This window comes from Monodelphis domestica, chromosome 6 (assembly GCF_027887165.1).
Source record: "Monodelphis domestica isolate mMonDom1 chromosome 6, mMonDom1.pri, whole genome shotgun sequence".
Taxonomy (NCBI): domain Eukaryota; kingdom Metazoa; phylum Chordata; class Mammalia; order Didelphimorphia; family Didelphidae; genus Monodelphis; species Monodelphis domestica.
In genome coordinates, this window is record NC_077232.1 from 296225371 (window position 1) to 296251180 (window position 25810).

General features: G+C 42.2%; 1 long non-coding RNA gene across 1 annotated transcript; it reads right to left on the bottom strand.

Annotated features, from left to right (window-relative positions):
• Positions 1-1804: 1804 nt before the first annotated feature.
• LOC130455135 (uncharacterized) lies at positions 1805-24610 on the bottom strand. Its single transcript, XR_008913058.1, has 3 exons — positions 23662-24610; positions 18855-19028; positions 1805-2022 (listed from the first exon to the last, which is right to left on the bottom strand). It is a non-coding gene; the product is annotated as an uncharacterized LOC130455135 (long non-coding RNA).
• Positions 24611-25810: the final 1200 nt, after the last annotated feature.

Sequence of the window (25810 nt, forward strand, 5' to 3'; positions counted from 1 at the left end):
CCATCTGACCCCCTTACCTTTCCAGGCTTCTTGTTCCTTATCTTCCCCTCCACATTCCACACTCTCATCATCCAAGTCTTTTTTGAAAAAGGCCTTGCCTTCTGCCTTAGAATCAATACTGGGCATTGGTTCCAAGGCAGAAGAGTGGTAAGGGCTAGGCACTGGGGGTTAAGTGACTTGCCCAGGGTCACACATCTAGGAAGAGTCAGGTTTGAACCCAAGACCTCCCATCTCTGGGCCTGGCTGAACCACCCAGCTGTCCCCTCCTCCCCTTAGTCTGCTCCAAACTGTCCCATAGATTTCTTGTTCTGACCTCCTTGAGGGCAGGACTGGGGTTGGTTGTTCTCTGGGTTGGTTTTTTGCCTTTCTGAGCAACCCCAATGCTTAGCACCGTGCCTGGTATATAGTAGGTGATTAACAAATGTTTCTTGACTGACTGACTGTCTGAAAAAGAGCTGTTGAAAGGATCAGAGGCCCTCCCAAGGAACTCTGGGTACTAGACAACTGCTAGGAAGTTCTGCAGGCTCTGCAGGCCCAGAGGCCTAGGACAAGGCCTCAGCTTAGCCAACCACTTTTATTGATCTCTGATAGTTATCTCTGATAGGAAATGGGATGGAATTTTAGCTTTTTGCCCACTAAATGATTCTGAACCAATGCCGCTGTCTGTTTAAAGAGCCCTGAGCAGCCAGGGGTCAGGACTTCTTGACATAGGCCGGGCCAGCCTGGCTGTTTACGAGAAGGGAAGTAGTGGAAGGGGTCAGGAATCAGGCTGGAGGCTGGGTGTGCATGAGGTTTCCGTGCGATTTTCAGAAGGAAAGGCACCAGCCTCCTCTAATCAAGTGAGATAACCTTTGAGCACTCTATCGATGTTTTATTTTCTCTGTTCTCAGGGCAGCTCCCAGGCTGGCCAGAATGTCAGAGGCAGGAGTTCCTCGGAAGGACAGAAATGGATCCTTACCTAATGCCTACTCTGTGCTGGGCCCCAAGATAAAGCCAAGTCTAATGGGGGACACTCAGGCAGGAGAAAGAAACTGGGTGACACCGGCACAAAGGGAGGCCGAGAGAGTGGAGCTTTAGGTTGATTTATTTTTGTTAAAAATAATCCATCTCTCCTTGGATGGGCACCTGCTCAGAAATGTTTCCCTCTCCCAACGTTTTTCTCTTCCTTGTTCCTCTTGGTCCTGGGCTGACTTCTCCCTGTGGCAGGTCCCTTCGGCCTGTCCCCCTGGGCTCTCAGAGAACCTGAGCTCTGCCTCTCCTAGCCTGGGGGACTTTGCCTTGCCCTCTTCCCTGCCTCCAGGGTCCCAGACAGGTTTCTTCTAGTCTGGCTCTTACATTTTAATGAATTGTTTTTGTTTATTGTGAATATTATTCTATTGGTGCTCAAAAACAAGGGAAAGGGGATAGAATTGGGCCTGTTGTTCATTTTGTGAATCAAGTTAGAAAAAAGTGATGAAATATATTGCTGGATTTACTGGAGTTGCTTTTCAGAAATAGCTGCCAAGATGAACACAACCGGTATTTTCCAAACTCTTTTGCTTGCTATGTATACAGATTTATTTTCTGTTTTATTAAATGAGGTCTCTACAGCCTTTTCTTTCAAGAAACAGAATAAAAGGGCCAAGAGGGCCCCCTTGTTGAATTAAAAGAAAGAGCTGTTCTAGTCATCTTTCACATCCATGTATTTTTTATTTTATTTTGGAGTTTTGATTCTTAATGACTTTACTCTTACCACAATGAGCAGTATGGAAGTGTGTTTTGCATGACAACAGAAAGAAAATTTTTAAAAAGCAAAAAAGTGTTCTAGAAATGTTTATTATTATTTTCTCATGATGGTAGTTTTGTTGTTATTCAAGTAGATCATCTCTGAGGACCTCCCCAGCTCCGATCTTCAGCTAGTAGAACTCTTGAGCCACCAACTCTCCACTCTTGCTATACATCAGTCCAGGCGCTTCCATGATGCTGCCTCATTAGCCAGGGCATCCAATATCCCCCAACTGGGATGAGAAGCCCATAACAGCCCTAAAAAAGAGAGAAACGGGCACTAATTCCTTAAAAGAAATCAAAGCAGGATGGTGAATAACAACTGGGAGTGAATGGAGAAGTGAATTCTGGAAAGCCATAGGGTTAGGATCCCTTTGAGTGTGAAATTGAGATTTACTCCACCCTACTTAGTCTTTAGAATTTTAGCCACCAGGAAAGTATACACCCCACTTAAGGATTTAGTGTGTGTGTGTGTGTGTGTGTGTGTGTGTGTGTGTGTGTGTGTGTGTATGGGGGGGGGGGGTCTATGATCCACCTGTGCTAGCAAGTGACAAATCAGAAACAACTGACCGCCCCGGGGCAGGCCAAAGCCAAGTTTAAGACACTACTGGTGCACAAGGCACAGGAAGTGATGCAAAGAACTGCCTTTAAATTTCATGCTCACTTCCTGTGAGAGGGACTTGGCAGTGGAACTTGATCATAGAGGAGCTCAGGCTTGAGATCTCAGACTGCTTCCCTTTGGACTGGCTCGTGGTGAGTAAAAAGGCTGACTCCCTTTCCTTGGCTTTCTGGAAGCACCAGCCTCTGGAGAGGCCCGTCGTTTTGGAGGAGGCCTTGTGGCTGGAAGCCTTATTAGGTTTAATCCTCTGTCTCCCTCCCCTCCCCTTACTGGAGCCTCTGAGTTCCTGCCTGATTCAGACCAGGCCTCTCTCTCTCTCTCTCTCTCTCTCTCTCTCTCTCTCTCTCTCTCTCTCTCTCTCTCTCTCTCTCTCTCTCTCTCTCTCTCTCTCTCTCTCTCTCTCTCTCTCTCTCTCTCTTTCTCTCTTCTCTCTCTCTCTCTCCCTCTCTCTCTCTCTCTCTTTCTCTCTTCTCTCTCTCTTCTCTCTCTCTTCTCTCTCTCTTCTCTCTCTCTTCTCTCTCTCTTCTCTCTCTCTTCTCTCTCTCTCTCTCTCTCTCTCTCTCTCTCTCTCTCTCTCTCTCTCTCTCTGTCTTTCTTTCATTTCCTTAATTTCTTCTCTCTATTTGTAAATAAGCTACCACAAAGCCATTCTGACCTGAGTAATTCATTGGGATTTAGTCATTCAATCTCTGGTAATGAGCTCTCAAATATTCAGTCCAACTATAATTTTTACCCCTTATGCGATGCTCCCCTGAGAGCCAAGATTCCAGGTAAAGCTGAGCCCAAGGCCAACTGGCCCGTCAGCAGTCGGGTCTGGGGCTTGACCTCTATGGGCTCTGGGCCAGGCCTTGCTCTGTTATACAATGCTGGGGAGGAACTCTACAGTCAGAGATCCCAGACTTTGAGACCACCCCTTCAGCAACTCTCTTTACTTCCCAGGATTCTGTTTTCTCTTATGCAAGAGGAATGGATCACTCTGAGATACCACCTTATACCTATTAGAGTGACTAATGTGACAGAAAAGGAAAATAATAAATGCTGGAGGGGATATGGGAAAATTGGGCCACTAATGCATTATTGGTGGAGTTGTAAACTGATTCAACCTTTCTGGAGGGCAATTTGGAACTATGCCCAAAGGGTGCTAAAAGACTGCCTGGTTTTTGAACCAGCCCAATGACATTTTAAAAAATTATTTATTTTATTTTAATAACAAATTTCCTCATAAATTTTCTGGAGGTATATGATCCAAATTGTCTCTGCCCCCCCCCCCCATGGCAAGCAATTCAATCTGGGTTATACATGTATGTGATACATGCATACATGTATACATGCATATAACATGCAAAATATATTTTAATATTATTCATTTTTGTAAGTGAATAATCTATATTATTTATAATAATAAAACCAAACCCCAAAGCATATATCCAAATAAACAAAAATAATAAGTCTTATGCTAAAGACATTTTTTAAAAGGAAAAGACCTTGTACAAAAATATTTATAGTTGCTCTTTCTATGCTAGCACAGAATTGGAAACTGAGGGCATATCCATCAATTGGGGAATGGCTGACCAAGTTGTGGTATATGATGGGGATGGAATACTATTGTGCTATAAGAAATGATGAGATAGTTTCTGAAAAACCTGCGAAGACTGCCACAAACGGATGCAAAGTAAAATGGGAAGACCCAGGAGAACAATGTACAATGACAACAATATTACGTGATGAATATATTTTATGAATGACTTAGCTATTCTTAGCAATGCAGGGATCCCAGAAAAGCCAGGAATACTGCTGAAAAGCACCATCAGCCCTCCCAGAAATAACTGAAGGAATCTGAAAGTGGACCAACACATATGACATTTCACTCTGTTACTTCACTTTTCCTGTTTGTTGCACTTTCTTTTACAAAATGACTAATATGAAAAGATATCTGACACTGTTACACATGGAAAATCTCTAGCAGAGTACTTGTCATTTCATGGTGATGGGGACAAAGGACTCAATTTGACTCAAACTTTTAAAAAATAAAGGTTAAAAAATTTTTTTTCACACAATTGAAGAAAAAAAAAACAGTATTAAAAAAAAGAGGAGTGAGTTGGACTAGATAGTCTTTGAGGATGTCCCTTGCAACTCTAAATCCAGGATCCTACATGTGGCTTTGAGCAAATCACTCCTTGGGCCTCAGTTTTCCCATCTGTAAGACCTCAGGCTTAGTCTAGGTGGTTTCTGTTGTCCCTTCGGGTCCTAGAAACAGAATTCTTTGCCTCATTTGTATCCTTGGGTCTTTGTTTCTGAACCTAGAAAGTTGTGTCCCTTCATCTGCCCAGGCTGCAAGAAGGAATCCCTGTAAAATGCCTTATGAGCCAGGATGCACTGTAGAAATTCCTGCTCTGGCCAAGGCAGTTCTCTGGCCTCTCTTGAACCCAGACAGGTGCATGGACCACTTCCCCAATGTGCAGAGGGCAGCCTATGCCCTCTTTGCCCCATTGGCTTGTGTGATCGGGGCTGGGCAGAGCTGGGATGAGAGGGAGGCAGGTGGTCCTACTCTTCTCGCATCAAAGGGGGTTTGAGTTGTATGGATAGGATGGTCTCATCTCTGAAAGTGAGAAGGAGTCCTGTGCAGATTCTTTGTCCAAGCAGAGCTCCAGGCAGCCAGGCAAGGAGTATGTACTGTGTGCCTGGTGTGTACCAGGCTCTGTGCTCAGGCCATATGACAAAAGGGTCCTTGGCCCTCAAAATCTATTGGAGGAGACACCCTACTACAATAGACCTGGAGCCCTATCTGCTGTACTACCTAGCTCTCCCTCAATAGATTTATTTTAGGGGGGGGGAAATCCAGCTAAATGGTCACTCCTGTACACTAGGGATTTAAAAAAAAATTGATATGGTTCTATGAACTTGATTTTAGATAAGAAAGAGTGGTTGTTATCCAGGCCAAAGTCTTCCCCCTTGTGTAATCTAATCAGATCACCCACAGATTGATCTACATTTGGGGGGTAAGGGGAGATACTGAATTGGAAAACACTTGGGGTGGACTTTGATTAAAAAGCCAGGAGGTCCAAATTCCCTTTGGGAGATCACTTCCCTGACAAGATTGGGGGGGAGAACCTGGGTTCTAAACCCTGGCTTCAAGACCCTTGAAGAGACTGACTTCCTTCATTCAGTCATTCATCAAATCTGAGGTCTCTGCTGGGATGATGCTCAAGGTTCTGAGTCTGGGTCTAGGGATACCAAAGTGAATAAAAGGCAAAGATGGAGATGGTTTAAAAAAAGATCATAAGACATGACACCCAAAGGGACTGATGAGGCCAGTAATCTGATTTTTTGGATGAGAAAACTGAGGTAGTGGCTAGCTTCCAATCTCCCTGCATGAGAATGCCCATTTAAAAATCCAGGCCTTTCCATTACAAAGCCAATCCCTGACTTCAAAGCCATCCTCCTCCTCCTCAACCACACTGGGTCTCCATCACTGTCCATAGCCTCAAGGGCATCCTTGATTCTTTTTTTCTCTCACCAGCGGTACCCTGCATCTAATCAGCAGCCAGCCCTAGTCTGTTCAGTTCCCACAAATCATAATCAGGTTTTTGTTAGGTGTCTGCCTACTCTGGGCCAGGCACCCTGACAAGTGCTGGGGACCCAAGGGAATGAATGAATGAAAAAGCATTTTTAGATAACATAGGTCTACTACATGGTAGGCATTCTGCTAAGTGTTAGGATACCAATAGAATAAAGAAGACAATCTCTGCTCTCATGGAGCTTACAGTCTTACTGGAGGAGACCATCATAAAAGATTTCAGTTGTAGGGCAGAAAGAAAGACGTAGAATCCCTAAGATGTAGTGACAAGACCCAGAGGTCCCTAAGGCTCATCCATAGGGCAAATGGTTAGATCCTCTGTGACAAGGGAATCACTTTAAAAGACTGATATATATTAATTTAAGGTCACCAAGGAATTCAGCTATGTAATTCCTAAATGAAAACTCAAGTCAGCTGTCAACCTTTTATGGAGTTTAATTTCAATAGGAGGAAGAAAGGAATTAGAGATAGAGAGAGAGAAAAAAGGGAGAGAAGGGAATAGGGCTTAAATACCCCTTCTGTTTAGGCTGGGCCAAAAGGCCCAAGCCCTTAGATAGCTGAGGCAAAGAAAAGAGATCAGTCCCTATTACTCACGTGACCAAAATGGAGAAACAGTCTCAGAGGCCCCCACCTTCAGCTTCCCTCAGAGCAAGCTTCTCAGAGCACAACGCAACCACTCCGGCCAACTCCTCAACCACCTCGAGTCTCCAGACCCCCCTGATCTTTAAGGAAACCATCCAAGTTGCCTCCCCTCAGTTCTCACATCTCCCAATCACTGTCCATCATTTTCCCTGTGCCAATGGAGGCTCTAGCTTAACCCAGGACTGCCCAGAGGCTTTGCACATGTCTGTTGAAGGTCATATTTTCAAATGATTAAATCTTTGCTCCTTTGCTACAGCCCTTTCTAAATCCTGTTAACCTGAGTAGGGTAGAGATTGGAATAATTAAATTTTGATCTAGGCTGCAGCCCTTACTCAATCCTGTTAGGACTGAGTAGGGTGGAGATTGATTCCAAGTATCTCCATTGTATCAATTCTAAAATCAATCATGACTCAAAGAAATTCCTGTTCTATGCTTAAGCATAGGTCAAAGTCCTTTCCATTGTTCAGCAAAAGGTTTCTGTCCTAAAGTAATCTTAAGAAGGGAAGAGAAGGAACCTCCCATGCCAATGGGGTTCCCATTCCAATAGACTATCAGTAAGAAATTTTCCAAGTATGAAATATCCCAATGGTGAAATTTCCAACATTTATAAGTCTAAGGAATTTTGAGGTTTACACCTCAGAGGGTACTGTAATAAAAGGCTGGGAAGATAAGTGGGGAGCCAAAAAAGGCAGAAGACAGAGAGCATTCCAGGAATGGGGCCTCCAGAGAAAATGCTTGGAGTCAGGAACTGGAGGGTCTTGTTCAAGGAACAGCCAAGAGGCTGGTGTCCCTGGATCAAAGAGTATGTGGAGGTGTAAGAAGATTGGGACTGAGGAGAGGCTCTTGGGATCATGAAGAGCTCTGAATGACAAAAAGAGCATTTGATGGTTGAGTGTGGAGCAATGGGAATCCACTGGAATTTATAGAGTGTGAGTGTCAGTGGGGTTGGATCTGTGCTTTAGAAAAGTCATTTTGGTGACTGAATGGAGGACAGACTAGAGTGGGAGAGACTTGAGGCAGGCAAGATCTCTCCAGACCCCACCACAGCAGGGGCTATAGTAATCATCCAAGTATGAGATGATGAGGGTCTCTACCAGGATGGGGCAATACTAATGTTGGGAAGGGGGATAGGAAGACATCTAGGATGTGTCAACATGGAAATCTAGAGATCCCCAGTTTATTTAGTTTGAGTATAGAAACCCCAGGTTTTGACCTTGTCCCAGGAGAGGTTTCCCCCTGAGGGAAGGTCCTCCTTCACTGGTCTCAGGCTAACAATAGACTTCCTGGTACTTTGGTTGTGAACAGCTAATCCCATCCAATATTAAGCATCCCTTTTGTCCCATGACCAAGGTGACCCAGCCCTGGGCTGAGTCTTTCCCTTTTGTGTCCATTGTGGGGCATCAGCCCCTCACTATTATTCCTGTCTGGAACTCTTCATTTTCCTTTCTCACCATTGTAAAGTCAATCAACTGTCCCTCTAATCCTAAACCCCCCAGGTCATCTAGAGTGGTATATAGGTTCCCCAAGTGCTTTTGTTCCTGGGAGCCCATCCTGAGTCAGTGGCACTCCCAGGGGCTGGTGACCAGGGCGTCTTGACTCTGTGCAGTCTTGGAAAGCAGCTCTGTTGTATTAGTAGCGCTAACCCCTTTTCCCTTGATTAAAGAGTGGTTTTTGACTATTTAATAGTTCTGTGTTTTTTCTAGTTGACAGATGTAAGCCTGGGAGCCAGGAAGGCTGGTGTTGCCCTCTACAGTAATAGGAAAGGTGAACAGGGTAGGGGAAGGTTTATGTGTGGGGGAAGATGGGCATTTATTTTTGGACATATTGAATTTAAGATGACATACAATAAGGCAATTGGAGATGTGAGACTGAAATTCAGGAGAGAGATTAGGGCACCGATCGGCTCACTAAGTGAAGCCATCTAGAAGAAGAGAAATGGGCCCAGGAGAGAACCCTGTAGAACACCCATGTCCCAGAAACCTAGATAGATTATTGAGGAGGAGGTGATCAACAGTGTCAAAGACTGCAGAGAGACCAAGGAGAATGAGGATTAAGAAAAGGCCACTGGAATAGCAACTCCAAGATTCTTAAAAAGTTTGGAGAGAGCCGTTTTGATGGAATGATGAAGCCAGAAGCCAGATTGTAAGGAGTAAAGAAGAGAGTGGGAGAAAAGTGGAGGCACCTACTGTAGATGGCCTTTCCAAGGAGATTACTGAAAAAAGACAGAAGAAATACAGGAAGATAGCAGGGAAGGAAGACTTAAATGAGAGTTTTTCAGGGTAGGGGAGACATGGGCATGTTTGTAGGCAGTTGAAATGAGTCAGGAGAGAGAAAGAGATTGAAAATAATAGAAAGTAGAAATGACAGAGGGGACAGTATGTTGGAGATGATATGCTTGTGCATGTAGAAGGGTTGGCCTTGATAAGGAGCAAAGCCACCTCATCCTGTGAGAGAGGGATGAAGGAAGAGAGAGGAGCAGAAGGCATCAAAATGACAGAAGATGAGGGAGAGGGAGGAAGAGAGAGATCATGGAAAATGGCCTCAATTTTTTCTGTAAAAATGAGACAAAGTTTTAGGACCATGAAGGATTTGAGGAAGGTTGAGAAGGTTTAAAAAGCCTCTGTGGAGTGTGGAAAGAGTGAATTGATGGAGGAGGTGTAGAAAGATTGTCTAGTAGCAATGAGGACGCAGATGAGATTGTGTAGCATAAATTTGTAGTGGACCCAGTCCAAACAAATTGTGTGATTTTCTCCATCTTTGTTTAGCAGCACATATATAGGAATGAAGGTGACAAATGGTGGGAGTATGCTTGGCTAAGCATAATAGGTGATATGATAAGGGGGTAGTGGGTTGAAGAGAATTAGTTCACCATGGTGTCAAGATTGGGGAAGAGGAGAGAATGGCTAGCCCAAGGGAGATTGCTAGTAAAGAACTGAGGGGTTGAAGGAGTGGAAGTCATGGTATGGTAGGAGAGTAAAGTTTTATATAAGAGAAGACAGTGGGAGAAATGGAAAGCCAATAGATTCGAGTCAATGAGATTTCCAAATGCTTGAACACAGAAGTGGTACATTTGTGGGTGATAGCAAAATCAAGGGTATGACTATCTTAGGGTATGGCCAAGGTGAGGTGGAAGAGAGCTCATGGGAGGTGAGAGATTGAGGCTGAGTGATTAGGGTATTTGAGAGAGAGTCCATATGTATGCTGAGGTCAGCAGAAAAAGACTGTGTGCCAAAGACTGACCTCAATGAGGAAAGAAGGGTAGTGACTAGGTGGTCTGCAAAGTATCAAGATTTTGACTGGGTAGAAAATGTGAATGGTATCTAGCTGTACCTGGTACACAGTAGGGGCTTAATAAATGTTGATTGGTTGATAGACTCCATTCAGATGTTAAGTTGGCATATGAGAGTGTCTTTGTGTATTCAGAGTCTCTACATTACTCTGAGAACCTTGGGGAGGCTGGGAGGGATGACAGAAACACATCTGGAAATTAATGGGATCCTTGAAAGTGCTTCCTGGATAGCCTAAAGGAAATCTGGCCCAATAAACCAATTGATAAGCATTATTAAGAAGCTGCCTTGTCCTAGGTGCTGTACTAGGTAGTGGAATACAAGTACAAAATCTAAAGCAATTCCTGCTATAAGAAGCTTACATTCTATTGGTGAAGAGAAACAGCACATCTAAGTTTATACAGAATAAACAGGAAGGAAATAAATGTGAATAAATACCAAGGCATTAACATGAGACCATTTTAAGGCTGTTTGTGAGGAAGGGACTAGACTGCTGGGTGAATTTCCAAAGTGGATGAGATCTCGATTATAACCTATGTTATGGTATGGGTGTGGAAGGATACCCTTTTGGGTTGGGGAAGGATGCCTTTTGCAAGCATGCAATGACTCCGAAACTTAGCTTAAAACAAAAAGAGATTTGTTAATTTAGAAAGTAATGTTGAGAGTGGCCAGGGGGATAGCAAGGTAGAACAGCAAGATGCGGGGCAGTTCCTTGGGAGGACAGCATAAAAGGAGAGGCTATTCCTCCATGAGGACAGCCTGGATGGAGAGGCATCAGTTCTGGGGTTTATATACTCTTTAGATGCTGGGTCCTGGTGTGGACAAGACCAGAGTGAGTGTTAGTCCCTCAGGCATTTGGTGGGGTGGGGTGGTCAGCTGACTGGGGTCTGCCTGGAGGCATCAAGATTCATCTCTTTGTCCACCTTAAATCTAGAGGACAAAAGAGGGTAAACATCTCAGGACCCTGGGTGGGGTCATTGGGTGTTTCTAGGTTAAGAGTCACAAGGATGCAAGGGCAAAGGAGTTTTCCCTGATAATAGTTGGCCTGGGTTTCTGGGGCACAGTGCCCATGTCATCTCCCCCCTCTCCTAATATGTAACGGAAAATGGGACGGCAATCTGTCTTCTGTAACTTCTTCAGAGCTGAGAATGGGCGTAGAGAGGTCCTTAGGAGAGAGAGGCATTGACTGTAGACAGTGTCCAGAGCATCAGGCTGGGATGGTTGCCGGGGTTATGGTGGAATCTGGCATCTGGGTGACTCCCATGAGTGCTTTTACCCTAGAAGCAACTAGAGATGACAAGGTTACAAGTACAACCTCAGGTCTTGGATACACCTCAGAGGCACTGAGATCTTGGGCTAGAGGCCTGGGGTTCTCTCCACTTTGGGGGTGCTTCATACAAACCCAACAGTTAGAGGGACCCACTTTGGCTAACTCTTCCCCAAGCTGAATCAAAGAATTATATGTCCGGCTGGCTGGGTGTGCATGATTTGAAACATGGAAGAAGACCCAAATTTTAAGGAAAGAAAGTTATGGCCAGGTAGTTAAAGGCTAAAGTAAAAGGGGTTAAGATAGCAGGCATGGAAAGGCTGTGGGCACAGGGTCTTAGGGACATGTCCTCAGTGAGTGCCTGGGTCCTAGGTAGCTGGAAACCTGCTTCGAGATGTGAGGGATGTCCAGCGACTGCTTTCCCTGATGGGCAGACAGGTCACAAGGGGAGATTCAGTCCCAGGGATAGAAGTGTAGAAACCAGGACTGGGGGGATAGAAACAAGGAAAATTACTACAATAACAATTGGCATTACACATTTGCATTTGGGTATCTTAGCCAATAGACTTCATCTTCAGAAACCATCTTCTGACAGGAATAAGATCCCTTTAGGAAATCGGATTCCTGAGTTGTTTGCAGAGCTGGTATGTGATGTTTCTGTTAAAGAATATCCTTTTGCAAAGTACACATTAACTATAACATCTATAGACACTTGAGTAACAATATTTTACAGTTGAATTTCTTTACTCCAGATTCTGGGGAAAATTCAGGAAAGCTTTGAGCTATTCCAAGCTCAAGATCCAAACTTCACTTAAGGCTGCAAATACAAGCCATCAATTAATAAACTTCACCTACTTCTCAAAGTATGTTCCCTAACAATTTGAGAACGTTCAATTTTTAACCTAATAGGTTGTTTGGGGAAATGGAAACTTTAATTTACCAATTTGTATTATGTGCTGATTATGGGGATGTCACAAAGGAAGAAGGTCCAAAAGGGAAAATATCTCCACATGAGACAAAGGACACAATGAGTGGCTTCGTGTACCAAGCAAGGCTGGCACTGCCATTATTGTTTCACTCAAAGATTCACTCAAGGAATGTGGCGAACCCACATTCACCATGCCGCCACCACCTTTGAAGATGAATGACGTCGACGTCTTGCCGCTACGCGTAAAAGCCAACACCAGGCCACAACAGCACCTCCCGTAACAACTGGAGTCCCATGCCCCATGTGCCACAAAATTTGCGCCTTAGCCTTTGGACTCCAAAGCCACATGAGGGTACACCATAAATGAAACTGCACAAATAGTCATTCTCGATCACCGAGAGACTACCACTATTACTATATATGTATTTATGCATACATATATCTATATACATATCTATGTCTTGGCATTTCATCCTGTACAGTTTGTCACTGTTCCCTCTATGTGTAATTCTTCTAGCTGCCCAGGTGATAACATTTTTTAAGAGTTACCAATGACCTTTTTTCTTTTAGGGATACATATTTTAACTTATTGAGTCTCTTTAAAAAAAGGTTTTTCTTTTTGGTTTTGTTTTTCTTTTTCTCTCTTTCTTAATTATTTTTTGATGATTCTCTTGAGTTCTGTGCTTTGGCAACAAATTTTCTTGTTCAGGTCTGGTCTTTTCTTTACAAATGCTTGGAATTCTTCTATTTTGTTAAATGTCCATACTTTCCCCTATAAGAGTATGGTCAGTTTTGCTGGGTAATTGATTCTTGGTTGTAGACCTAGTTCCCTTGCTTTCTGGAATATCATATTCCATGCCTTTCAGTTCTTCAGTTTATATGCAGCCAGATCTTGTGTTATCCTCACTGTGGTTCCATGGTATCTGAATGACTTCTTCTTAGCAGCTTGTAATATTTTTTCCTTGGTCTGATAGTTCTTGAATTTGGCTATAACATTCCTGGGTATTGTTAGTTGGAGGTTAAGTCTAGGAGGTGATCTGTGGATTCCTTCAATCTCTACTTTTCCCTCTTGTTCTAGAATATCGGGGCAGTTTTCTTGGATAATTTTCTGTAGTATGGTGCCCAGGATTTTTCTATTGTCATGGTCTTCTGGTAGACCAAAGATTCTTAAGTTGTCTGTCCTGGACTGATTTTCTAAATCTTCTGTTTTGTGAATGAGGTGCTTCATATTTTCCTCAATTTTTTCATTCTTTTGATTTTGTTTTATAGTGCCTTGTGAAGTCATTTGCTTCTAGTTGTTGTATTCTGAATATTAAAGACTGGACAGATTTCTTCCCTGACTTTTTGGTCATCCTTCTCCTTCTGGTCTGATTTTCTTTGGAGGGCATCTTTCATCTTCTCTGCCTCATCTTTCATCTCCTTTGCCTCATTTTCAAGCTGATTAATTTTGGCTTTCAAGAAACTGTTTTCTGTTTCCAGATGACTTATCTTACTTTTTAAGTTCTTTTCCCAGTTGTCTTCAGCCTCTCTTAATTGTGTTTTGAATTGCATTTTGAATTCTTCCAAAACCTTTATCCAATTCCCTGGAGTTTCTGTGTTTTTGCTTGATGTTCCTTCATCCTTCTCTGTTCCGTTTGCTTTTTGTTCATTGCCTATATAGAAGCTGTTGATTGTAATTTCTTTTTTCTTTTTCTGTTGTTTGCTCATATTTACTCCTTTCATTTTTTTTGTGGGTTTAGGGTTTTCTGTCAGCCTTCAGGCTTGGAGTTTTGTCAGCAAATCTCTCAGTGCAGTTTGTGGGGGAGGGGTGTTGGTGCTTGAGCTTCCCTGTGCTCTGGAGGCCTTGATGGGATTAAGACCAGCTGAGTTGCAGAGCTGGATGTTCCCTGATGACAAAACCTGGGGGTCGGGGGTATATGGAGTGTCTCCACTGATGCAACTAGGCTACCCACTCTGCACTCTGCACTTCTTCTCTAACTGCTTTCCCACCACCTGTTTGATGCTTTGAGCCTGGCACAGCTTTGCCCACAAGGTACTCCCTCCGGATCAGCACCCTTGCTTGCCCAGAGGTTCCAGCTACCACTGGAAGCTTAGCACTCTAGGTTGGAGAGAGGTCCTGAGACCTTCCTTCTTCTTTCCCCTTAAATTGGAGGGTTCTTGAATCCAGGTTTTTGGGGGCATACCTTTTAAGTTGAGTCCATCAGGAGGGTACCTTGTCTCTGTCTTGTTGTTAGGTTTGATTTTAAATCCCCTAGGAGCATTTAGTTTGTAATTGGTAAGGAAGGGTTTTCAGAGGTCTGAACTTTTGCTGCCTCTATGCTGCCATCTTGACTCTGCCTCATGCTGTAGTGCCAGGTACTGTGCTAAATTATGAGGACAGACATTCAAAAGAGAAAGACCCTGCTCCCAACAATAGGAAAAGACAAGAGAAGTAGGAGCACATTGGCTAAGAGAGGGTGTCTGGGGAGCCACCAGGAAGTTCACTGAGACATCCTATCCAAAAGTAATGGTCCTGTTGATTATTGTTGCCAGAACAAGAAGTGGGAAAGAGTAGGGACCCTGGCTGGAAAATGAGAGAGAGGGATGTTGAGCCTTGAAAGGCATCTGATGTTGGCTAGCCATGGTAGACTCTCACCAATCAGGGCAGGAGTATCCAAGCTGAGCAGTCTATGTTTGCTTATCAGTAAATGGGAATAACAAGTTTCCCACCATCTACTTCTTGGGACTGATGTGATCCAAGTGCTTTGAGAATGAGAACTATGATTCTCAGTGGAATTCTTCATGCTTCAGCTTTTCATGGAGGAGAGCTTTCCATCCACCTTGAGCATACTTCTCCTGGAGAAATGGAGCTCCTGGGAGCCTGTCCATCCTTCCTTTGAAACCACTTTCCCCAAATTAGGGTGATGTCAGACCAAGCCTGCCTTTCCTCTCCTTCTCTGTCACCAGCCCTAAGAGAGAGTTTTGTGCCCCACTAAGGTTCTCAGAACTTCATTTTAAAAGCCAGTCCCTGATTTGTGAGTGAAAACCAAACCCAGAGAACCATGCTGCTTGCTGCTTCTTCTAACTTTGGAAGAAGGAACTCCTGAGCAAAGCTACCACCTGGCACATCAGCCTGCATTAATCCATCCCATTGCCCACATAAAGTCTGAGTCTGAGTCAACTAGACCCCTCCTGGCCGAGCCTTTTTCTGTCCCATGTATTTTTCTCTCTGGATCTTGGCTCTCAAAGTTCTTTATTCCTGAAATGGCCTTGCTCTTTTCTCCATGCCCCTCCCCATCTCCATCTGCCAACATCACTCCCTTCCTTTAGGGTCCAGTTCAGCTGCCTCCCCTTCCAAGAAGCCTCCATAGCCCATTGCTCCCACTGGCCCTCCCATCCAAGTGAAAACCATCTTTCTTCTCTTGGATTTCTCAGAAAACTAGCCCTCTCCTTGGCCCCTATCCCACCCTCACTAGTCTCATTGATATTTTCCTCCTTGTTCTTCCCCCATTAGAACATCAACTCTGCCAATTCCTAGATGAATTTGTCTCCTAGTTCAGAGCCATGGCCTTCAGCGATGAGATGCTTAGTCATTGGAATTGAATTGAATTGATTAAGAGAGCTGGCCTGGGAGATCTCTGAGCTCCCTTTCAGCTCTGGGTCCCAAGCTCCTCAGAGTTGAGCTGGCATGAAGGCCATTGATCTATGAGGACCCACTCAACTGCTCACAGAAAAGCTGGAATCCTCCACCATAATGCAAAAGATGTGTCTTGTCCTGAATGGGAACCACTTTTAAACCAAACTTAACTGAAAGGCAAAAGTAAGACTAAGCACAGAGCAGTGGTAATTTTGGACTGGGAGAAAAGAAAAAGTAGCACTTAATTCTTCATTGTGGGGAAGTGGAAGTCTATGGATATTATGGATATTGGTTGGTTTTGCATAACTGTTTTTCTTTGTTACAAAGAAGGTTCCTCTCTCTCTCTCTCTCTCTCTCTCTCTCTCTCTCTCTCTCTTTCTCTCTCTCTCTCTCTCTTTTTCTGTGTGTGTATTAGAGAGAGAGAGAATATATGCATAAATGACTCTGATATGAAAACTTTTTAGGTCTTTTCTTTAAGAAAAAAATAAAACCAATATGCTTGGTTTTTTGCTTCACCAATATTTTCCAGTCTTAAGGTCTTTCCCCAGTTTCCACATTGAGCTCATCCTGGCAGAGGAAAACATTCACCACTTGGGAGGCACCAGGATGGAAACTATAGGAACAGAGGCACTTATGTAAGATGTGGCATCCATGGACATCAAAGGGATGCATGCCACTTAGAAGTGGAAGAAGCCAGAGGACTTCTGGGTAAGCATGGCGGCCAGCTAAACGCGGCTTACTCACTCTCCCCGACACACACCAACATACACCAATAAGGATCACCCTAAAAGACCTTAAGAATCTATATCAGAGGAGTGGAGGAGCTGTAGAGTGGGGAGCAGCAGTACAGGTGCGTGGGATCGAGGCTTTAACAGCATTTAAGAGGGGGTAAGGGCTTCCTCACAAACACAAGCAAATCCACCCTCCCCCACCCTCACCTATAGGGCCAGAGCTGGGGCCAGCTCACGCCAAGAGGAACAAGCAAGGGGCACCTCTGAAGTGAGGAGAGGGCACTTCTGCGCCCTTGGGAGCTGACTAGGACAGCAGGGGGACCCCCCCCACCGAAGAAAGCTAGGCAAAATACCTCAAGATGTGAGAGAGCATGGACTTCAGGTGCCCAGAGGCAGTGCACCTGCTGGAGTCAGGGAGTGAGACAGGAACTCCTCTGATATGAACAGGGAGCATTTTGGGGTGGTCCTGGGGAATTGATCAGCTCTTCTGGGGACCCACCCCTGAAAGTAGCTAAACCAGAAAATCAGGCAGACAAGAAAGTGAAGACACTGAGTGCCCCTGGAGGAAGGTACCGAGAAAAGCCGCAAAGGGCTGAGGAAAATAGAGAGGCTACTCATTAACTCCATACACAAAAAAAAAAAACCTGTTCAGCAGACTCTGATTTCTGACTAAAGAGGGAACTGAAAACATCCAGGGAAAAAACAGCTAACAGTGCACAGGAGCCTCAAAATCCCTCTAAGAAATCAATGAAGAAAGCTATCACCCTCGAAAATTTTTATGGAGAAAAACACAGGCTACAGAGCAAATACTGGATGAAACTCAAACAAAGACAAAACCGCAAAAAAAAAAAAAAATAAATTAAAATTGTCCACAAGCCCTGGAAGAATCTCAAATGGAACTTATCATCAGAAAGATGGAAGCCCTCTAGAAAGAGAAGTGGGAAATGGTTCAAAAAGAAAACCAAAAAATTATATTAGAGAACCAAAAAATTACAGCTGAATGCCAAAAGATTAAAGCAGAAAACCAGGCCTTAAGGACCAGATTGAGCAACTGGAAACCAATGATCTCGGAAAACAGCAAGAATTAATAAAGCAAAATCAAAAAATTAATGAATTAGAAGAAAACATAAAATATCTCACTGACATGGTGATAGACCAAGAAAACAGAGGAAGGAGAGACAATTTGAGAATTATTGGTCTATCTGAAAAATCAGAGATGAACAAAAATCTCGATGCCATACTACAAGAAATAATCGAAGAGGACTGCCCTAATATTCTCAAACAAGAGGACAAAATAGAAATAGAAAGTGTTCATAGAACACCTTCTATACTAAATCCCAAAAAGACAACCCCCAGGAATGTAATTGTGAAATTTAAGAGCTTCCAAGCTAAGGAAAAAATCTTACAAGAAGCTAAAAAGAGGAACTTTAGATATAAAGGAACCTCAATAAGGATTACACAGGACCTTGCAGCAAACATGCTAAGAGACCACAAATCCTGGAACACGATATTCAGAAAGGCAAGGGAACCAAGAATCAGCTATCCAGCAAAACTGACTATATACTTTCAGGGGAAAGTATGGGCATTTAATAAAATAGAAGATTTCCAAATATTTGCAAAGAAAAGACCAGAACTCAGTGGAAAGTTTGACATCCAAACACAAAGAGCATGAGGAACATGAAAAGGTAAATATGAAAGAAAGGGAAATGGAGAAAAGTGTTTTTTTTTCTTTTATTCAAACTCTCTTCTATAAGGGCTACAATTAGATTAAACTATACAATATACTAACATATGGGGGAAATGTTATGTGTAACTATCAAAAATTGTATGCAATGATAGAGTAACCAGAAGAATCACTCATAGGGAAAGATCAGGGCATTAACATGATTTGGAGGGGTGGGGGGAGAGAAAGAAAAAGGGAGGGGGGAATCAATGAGGCACTAAGATATACTTGATGAAATAGAAATAAATTAAATAGAATAATCTTTGTCACACAAAGATACACACAGGAAGGGGAGGGAAAGAAGTCTCTTATAAGAAGGAGAGGAAAAGAGTGAAAATTGGTTATACTTAAACCTTACTCTCAGTGAAACCAACTCTGAGAGGGAAGAGCATCAAGATCCATTGGGATCTTGAATTATATCTTATCCAACAGGGCAAGGGAGAAGGAAAAACTAAGGGGGGCTGGGGGAGGGAGTACAAAAAGGGAGGGAAGGAGAGGGGGGAGGGGGAGGGAACTAAAAGGGAGGGGCCAGAAAGGGAAATATAATAAGGGAGGGGACCAGGGGGACTGATTCAAAATTAACCACTGGTTTAAAAGCTTATAGCAAAAGAAGAAAGGTCATAATTAGGGGAGGATATAAAAATGCTTGGGAATTCACAAATGACAATCATAACATTGAACGTGAATGGGATGAACTCACCCATAAAACGTAGACAAATAGCAGAGTGGACTAGAAGCCAAAACCCTACTATATGTTGTCTTCAGGAAACACACATGAGGTGGGTAGATACTCACAAGGTTAACATCAAAGGTTGGAACAAGACCTTTTGGGCCTCAACTGATAGAAAGAAGGCAGGAGTTGCAATCACGATATCTGACAAAGCCAAAGCAAAAATAGACCAGATTAAAAGGGATAGGGAAGGTAAATATATTCTGTTAAAAGGGAGTATAGACAATGAGGAAATATCACTAATCAACATTTATGCACCAAATGGTATGACACCCAAATTTCTAATGGAGAAACTAGGAGAATTGAAGGAGAAAATAGACAATAAAACCATATTAGTGGGAGACCTGAATCAACCACTATCAAATTTAGATAAATCAAATAAAAAAATAAATAAGAAAGAGGTAAAATATGTGAATTAAATCTTAGAAAAATTAGAGTTAATAGACATATGGAGAAAAATAAATAGGGACAAAAAGGAATACATCTTCTTCTCAGCACCACATGACACATTCACAAAGATTGACCATACACTAGGTCACAGAAACATGGCATACAAATGCAGAAAACCAGAAATAATAAATGCAACCTTTTCAGATCATAAGGCAATAAAAATAATGATCAGTAAGGGTACATGGAGAGCCAAATCAAAAATTAATTGGAAATTAAATAATATGACACTCCAAAATTGGTTAGAGAACAAATCATAGAAACAATAACTTCATTGAGTCTCACAATGGTGAGACATCCTTTCAAACCTTATGGGATGCAGCCAAAGCAGTACTCAGAGGAAAATTCATATCCCTGAGTGCATATATTAACAAATTAGGGAGGGCAGAGATCAATGAATTGGAAATGCAAATAAAAAAACTTGAAAGTGAACAAATTAAAACCCCCCAGAAGAAAACCAAACTAGAGATCCTAAAAATTAAGGGAGAAATTAATAAAATCAAAAGTGAAAGAACTATCAAACTAATAAATAAGACTAGTAGCTGGTACTTTGAAAAACAAACAAAATAGACAAAGTACTGGTCAATCTAATTAAAAAAGGAAAGAAGAAAAGCAAATTAACAGTATTATAGAAGAAAAGGGGGACCCCACTTCTAATGAAGAGGAAATTAAGCAATCATTAAAAACTACCTTGCCCAACTATATGGCAATAAATATACCAACCTAGGAGATATGGATGAATATTTACAAAAATATAAATTGCCTAGACTAACAGAAGAAGAAAGAGATTTCTTAAACAATCCCATATCAGAAGAAATCCAACAGGCCATCAAAGAACTCCTGAAGAAAAAATCACTAGGGCCTGATGGATTCACAAGTGAATTCTATCAAACATTCAAAGAACAGCTAATCCCAATACTATACAAACTATTTGACATAATAAGCAAAGAGGGAGTTCTACCAAAAAAGGAAATTGGTAGAAATTCCTTTTATGACACAAACATGGTACTGATTCTGAAGCCAGGCAGGTCAAAAATTAAGAAAGAAAATGATAGACCAATCTCCCTAATGAATATAGATGCAAAAATCTTAAATAGGATACTAGCAAAAAGACTCCAGCAAGTGATCAGAAGGGTCATTCACTATGACCAAGTAGGATTTATACCAGGAATGCAGGGCTGGTTCAATATTAAGAAAACCATCCACATAATTGACCATATCAACAAGCAAACCAACAAAAATGACATGATTATCTCAATAGATGGAGAAAAAGCCTTTGATAAAATACAACACCCATTCCTATTAAAAACACTAGAAAGCATAGGAATAGAAGAGTCATTCCTAAAAATAATACACAGTATATATCTAAAACCATCAGCTAACATCATCTGCAATGGGGATAAACTAGATGCATTCCCAATAAGATCAGGAGTGAAACAAGGATGCCCATTATCACCTCTATTATTTAACATTGTACTAGAAACTCTAGCAGTAGCAATTAGAGAAGAAAAAGAAATTGAAGGTATTAAAATAGGCAAGGAGGAGACCAAGTTATCGCTCTTTGCGGATGATATGATGGTCTACTTAAAGAATCCTAGAGAATCAACCAAAAAGCTAGTCGAAATAATCAACAACTTTAGTAAAGTTGCAGGGTACAACATAAACCCACATAAGTCATCAGCATTTCTATATATTTCCAACACAGCTCAGCAGCAACAATTAGAAAGAGAAATCTCATTCAAAATCATCTTAGACAAAATAAAATATTTAGGAATCTATCTCCCAAGACAAACACAGGAAGTATATAAACACAACTACAAAACACTCTCCACACAACTAAAACTAGACTTGAGCAATTGGAAAAACATTAACTGTTCATGGGTAGGATGAGCTAATATAATAAAAATGACCATCCTACCCAAACTTATTTATCTATTTAGTGCTATACCCATTGAACTTCCAAATATTTTTTTTACTGACTTTAGAAAAAACCATAACAAAGTTCATTTGGAAGAAAAAAGGGTCAAGGATATCCAGGGAAATAATGAAAAAAAAATACAAAGGAAGGGGGCCTTGCAGTCCCAGATCTCAGACTATATTATAAAGCAGTGGTCATCAAAACAATTTGGTATTGGCTAAGAGACAGAAAGGAGGATCAGTGGGGTAAATGACCTCAGCAAGACAGTCTATGACAAACCAAAAGACCCCAGCTTTTGGGACAAAAACCCACTATTTGACAAAAACTGCTGGGAAAACTGGAAGACGGTGTGGGAGAGATTAGGTTTGGATCAACACCTCACACCCTACACCAAGATAAATTCAGAATGGGTGAAGGACTTGAACATGAAGAAGGAAACTATAAGTAAATTAGGTGAACACAGAATAGTATACATGTCAGACCTGTGGGAAGTGAAAGACTTTAAAACCAAGCAAGATATAGAAAGAGTCACAAAATGTAAAATAAACAATTTTGATTACATCAAGTTAAAAAGTTTTTGTACAAACAAAACCAATGTAACCAAAATCAGAAGGGAAGCAACAAACTGGGAAACAATCTTCATAACAAAAACCTCTAACAAAGGTCTAATTACTCAAATTTATAAAGAGCTAAATCAATTGTACAAAAAATCAAGCCATTCTCCAATTGGTAAATGGGCAAGGGACATGAATATGCAGTTTTCAGATAAAGAAATAAAAACTATTAATAAGCACATGAAAAAGTTCTCTAAATCTCTGATAATCAGAGAGATGCAAATCAAAACAACTCTGAGGTACCACCTCACACCTAGCAGATTGGCTAACATGACAGCAGAGGAAAGCACTGAATGCTGGAGGGGATGTGGCAAAGTAGGGACATTAATTTATTGCTGGTGGAGTTGTGAATTGATCCAACCATTCTGGAGGGTAATCTGGAACTATGCCCAAAGGGTGATAAAAGACAGTCTGCCCTTTGATCCAACCACAGCACTGCTGGGTTTGAACTCCAAAGAGACAATAAGTAAAAAGACATGTATAAGAATATTCATACCTGTGCTCTTTGTGGTAGCCAAAAATTGGAAAATGAGGGGATGTCCTCTGATTGGGGAATGGCTGAACAAATTGTGGTGTATGTTGGTGATGGAATACTATTGTGCTCAAAGGAATAATAAAGTGGAGGAATTCCATGGAGACTGGAACAACCTCCAGGATGTGATGCAGAGTGAGAGGAGCAGAACCAGGAAAACATTGTACACAGAGACTGATACTCTGTGGTATAATCGAAGGTGATGGACTTCTCCATTAGTGTCAATGCAATATCCCTTAACAATCTGCAGGGATCTAGGAGAAAAAACACTATCCACAAGCAGAGGATAAACTATGGGAGTAAAAACACCAAAGAAAAGGCAACTGCTTGAATACAGGGGTTGAGGGGATATGATTGAGGAGAGACTCTAAATGAACACCCTAATGCCAATACCAACAACATGGAAATGGGTTTGGATCAAGGACACATGTGATACTCAGTGGAATCATGCATCAGCTAGGGGAGAGGTGGTGGGAGGGGGGAGGGAGGAGGAAAGGAAAATGACCTTTGTTTCCAATGAATAATGTTTGAAAATGACCTAATAAAATAAAATAAGAAATGGAAGAAGCCCCTCCCTTGCTGCCACCAGACCAAATGTAGCAGCTATCAAGGAAGGTGAGCAGCAGCTGAGGGTCTTTCTGAAGCTTAAAAGGTGTGGAGCAAAATATAAATGCAACTTTGAACTGCATTGCGTCAGAGGCAAGGTCTGACTCATGGGAATGGGTGGCACAGTCATCAGAGATGGAAGAAGAACATGAGACAGGCATGAGGATAAAAATATTCACAGAACGCTGGCAGAGACAGGTGGAAGGAGGTTCTTTAGTTGTCTGTCCAATCCCTCCCCTTCCCATCAGTCATATATGACATGGAGCAAACCAGGGAATCCAATTTGTCCACAAGCCTGCATTCACCTGGCTCATGCTACACAGCTATGAAAATACATGACTTACTGGAAAGAGCATTGGTCTCATGGTCAGAGACATAGTTCTGACTTCTTCTGGCTGTGGGCCCTGGGAAAATGTCTTTACCGTTTATATTTTGTTCTATGCTCACCCATACCCTGCCAGGACAAGCACACTGGCCTGGGCTAGGAAAAGACATTAAACAGTGGGAATGCTGATGACAAAAGCAAAAGGCTACTGAAAGTTATATGTATATATTTTAGATCTAGATATATACATATGTTTCTATATTTTAAATATAAATTACTATAATATTAAAATATAAACACAAACGTGTGTGTATAAATAATGCTCTCTTTCTCACCTCCTCCTGGCTTCCCCAGTCTTCTTCAGAACTTAAACTCAAGGGACAACTCAGTGGATAGAGAATCAAGCCTAGAGACAAAAGGACCTGGGTTAAAAGCTATGTGACCACCAATTGTCTAGCCCTTCCCATTTTGGTATCAGTTCTAAGACAGAAGATAAGGTTTTAAAAAAAAAACCCTTAAATTCAAATTCCACTTTCTGGTGAGGCCTTTCCCCTCCTAGAGGCTTCTGACTGCCCAGACTTCAACAATACACCTCATCGACTTTGTCACGCTTGACCATCCATCCACCCACCCATGAAGCCTTCTTATCCTTGAACAGCCATCTATTGTTGCTGGCCCCCTTCTCTAATAGGCAAGTCCCTCCTGGGACCTCCATTTTGGAGAAGGGCCCAAGCAAGACACCCTTCCCTCTCTTTCCAGCTCTGCTTCTACCTTTGTATTTTACCTATGTGTTTTATCTTATAAATTTAAAAGTATTATTCTGAGAAAGGATTCACAGGCTTTCCCAGACTGCCCAAGAGGGTCTGAAAATGTTAGCATTCCTTAGGGTAGTCTAGACATATATTTTCTCTGTCCTGGGCCTCCCCTTCACCCTAGATTCTGTTGAGAGGGGAAAATATCTCCTGTATCTTTAAGGGAGAAAAAACAACACTTTCTCCCTCATATAGGCTCCACCAGTCCTGCAATTTTCCCCCAGTGCCAGGTTGAATGTCACAGGCAAACTCCTCTGGGAAAAGATCTTGCCTGGCTGCCATGGTTACATCCTGAGTCTCCATGGCAACATCTGTGAGAATGTCGAGTGATGGGAGGGGCGCCACAGGTAAAAAGCAGAAGAATAAGTAGACACTAATGATGAACATAGAAGGAGAGAGGAAGGAGGCTGAAGTCCAAAGAATCCCAATAATGGACTCAGAAGGAGGAACTACTGGGATATATTATGCACTGACATTGTCAATGGTTACTATTATAGTTATACCAGTTATATATATATATATGTATATATATATATATATATACTAGTTATACCAGTATTACTCCTAATAAAGCATTTGAATTGACAGTGCTCAACCTTAGACACTCAACCCATAAGCCAGATAAGAAAGCGGGTTTTCTGGGAAAGAGGAACCACAGAATAGAGCTAAGATGCAGGTGGGGGCTGTTGAGAAGTGGGCAGAAGATCAACCCTCTCAAAGATTGGAGAAGGAAAGATGGTGGCAGCCAAAGGGAGTGCAGACAATGAACCACAGTAACTGAGAAGAGTCACACGTGGTAAATCCCGGAACCCAGACAGAGAGAGATTATGGATGGGAGCAGAGTACCAAACGTTGCCCAGTCTTGACCTTATGGATAAAAGGCTCTTTTAATACCCATTAAAACCATTCTTTAATAGCTCCCTTTCAGAGGTTTGGGATAGTGGGGAACAGCTTTGAATCTCAGAGCCTAGAGGACCAAGAAACCCTCTTATAGCATCTCTGGCTAGTGGTCATCCAGTCTGCTTGAAGACCTCCAACAACTACCTCTCAAGGCAGCCTACTCCACTTGTATCTCACCCACATTATGCTCAAGCCTTCCTGCTAGGTCCAATCAAAGCCATTCTATTCTCTCTTCTCCATAAGACTTTCACATACTTGAAGACAGTTATCATGGGTCTCTCTCTCTCCCCCCCCCCCATACATTATCTCGTCTCTAGATTAAAAAATCCCAAATTCCTCCAGTCCTTATCATAAGTCATAAAACCTTGAGATGCTTCACCATTCTGGTCACCCCTCTGGACACTCTCTTGCTTTCCAGCATCCTTTCTGAAAGTTATTGCTCCCCAATGATTATAACCCCTCAGATGTGGTCTCTTCAAGAGAGAAAAGAATAAGCTGCTATGTACCCAGGAACTGGGTGCTAAACTCTTTTACAAATATCTCCTCTATCTCCTCTCAACAACTCTGGTTGGGAGGAGCTGTTCTTATCCCAATTTTATAGTTGAGGAAACTAAGGAAAGCAGAAGTGAAATGACTTGCTCTTTAATAACCCTTTTATATAACTAGTAAGTGTTTGAGGTGCGATTTGAACTCTGCTCTTTCTGACTCACTGCAGAAAACACTCCTACATTACATTTAGATCCTAAATTTTAATGGAGACCTTGGAGATCAG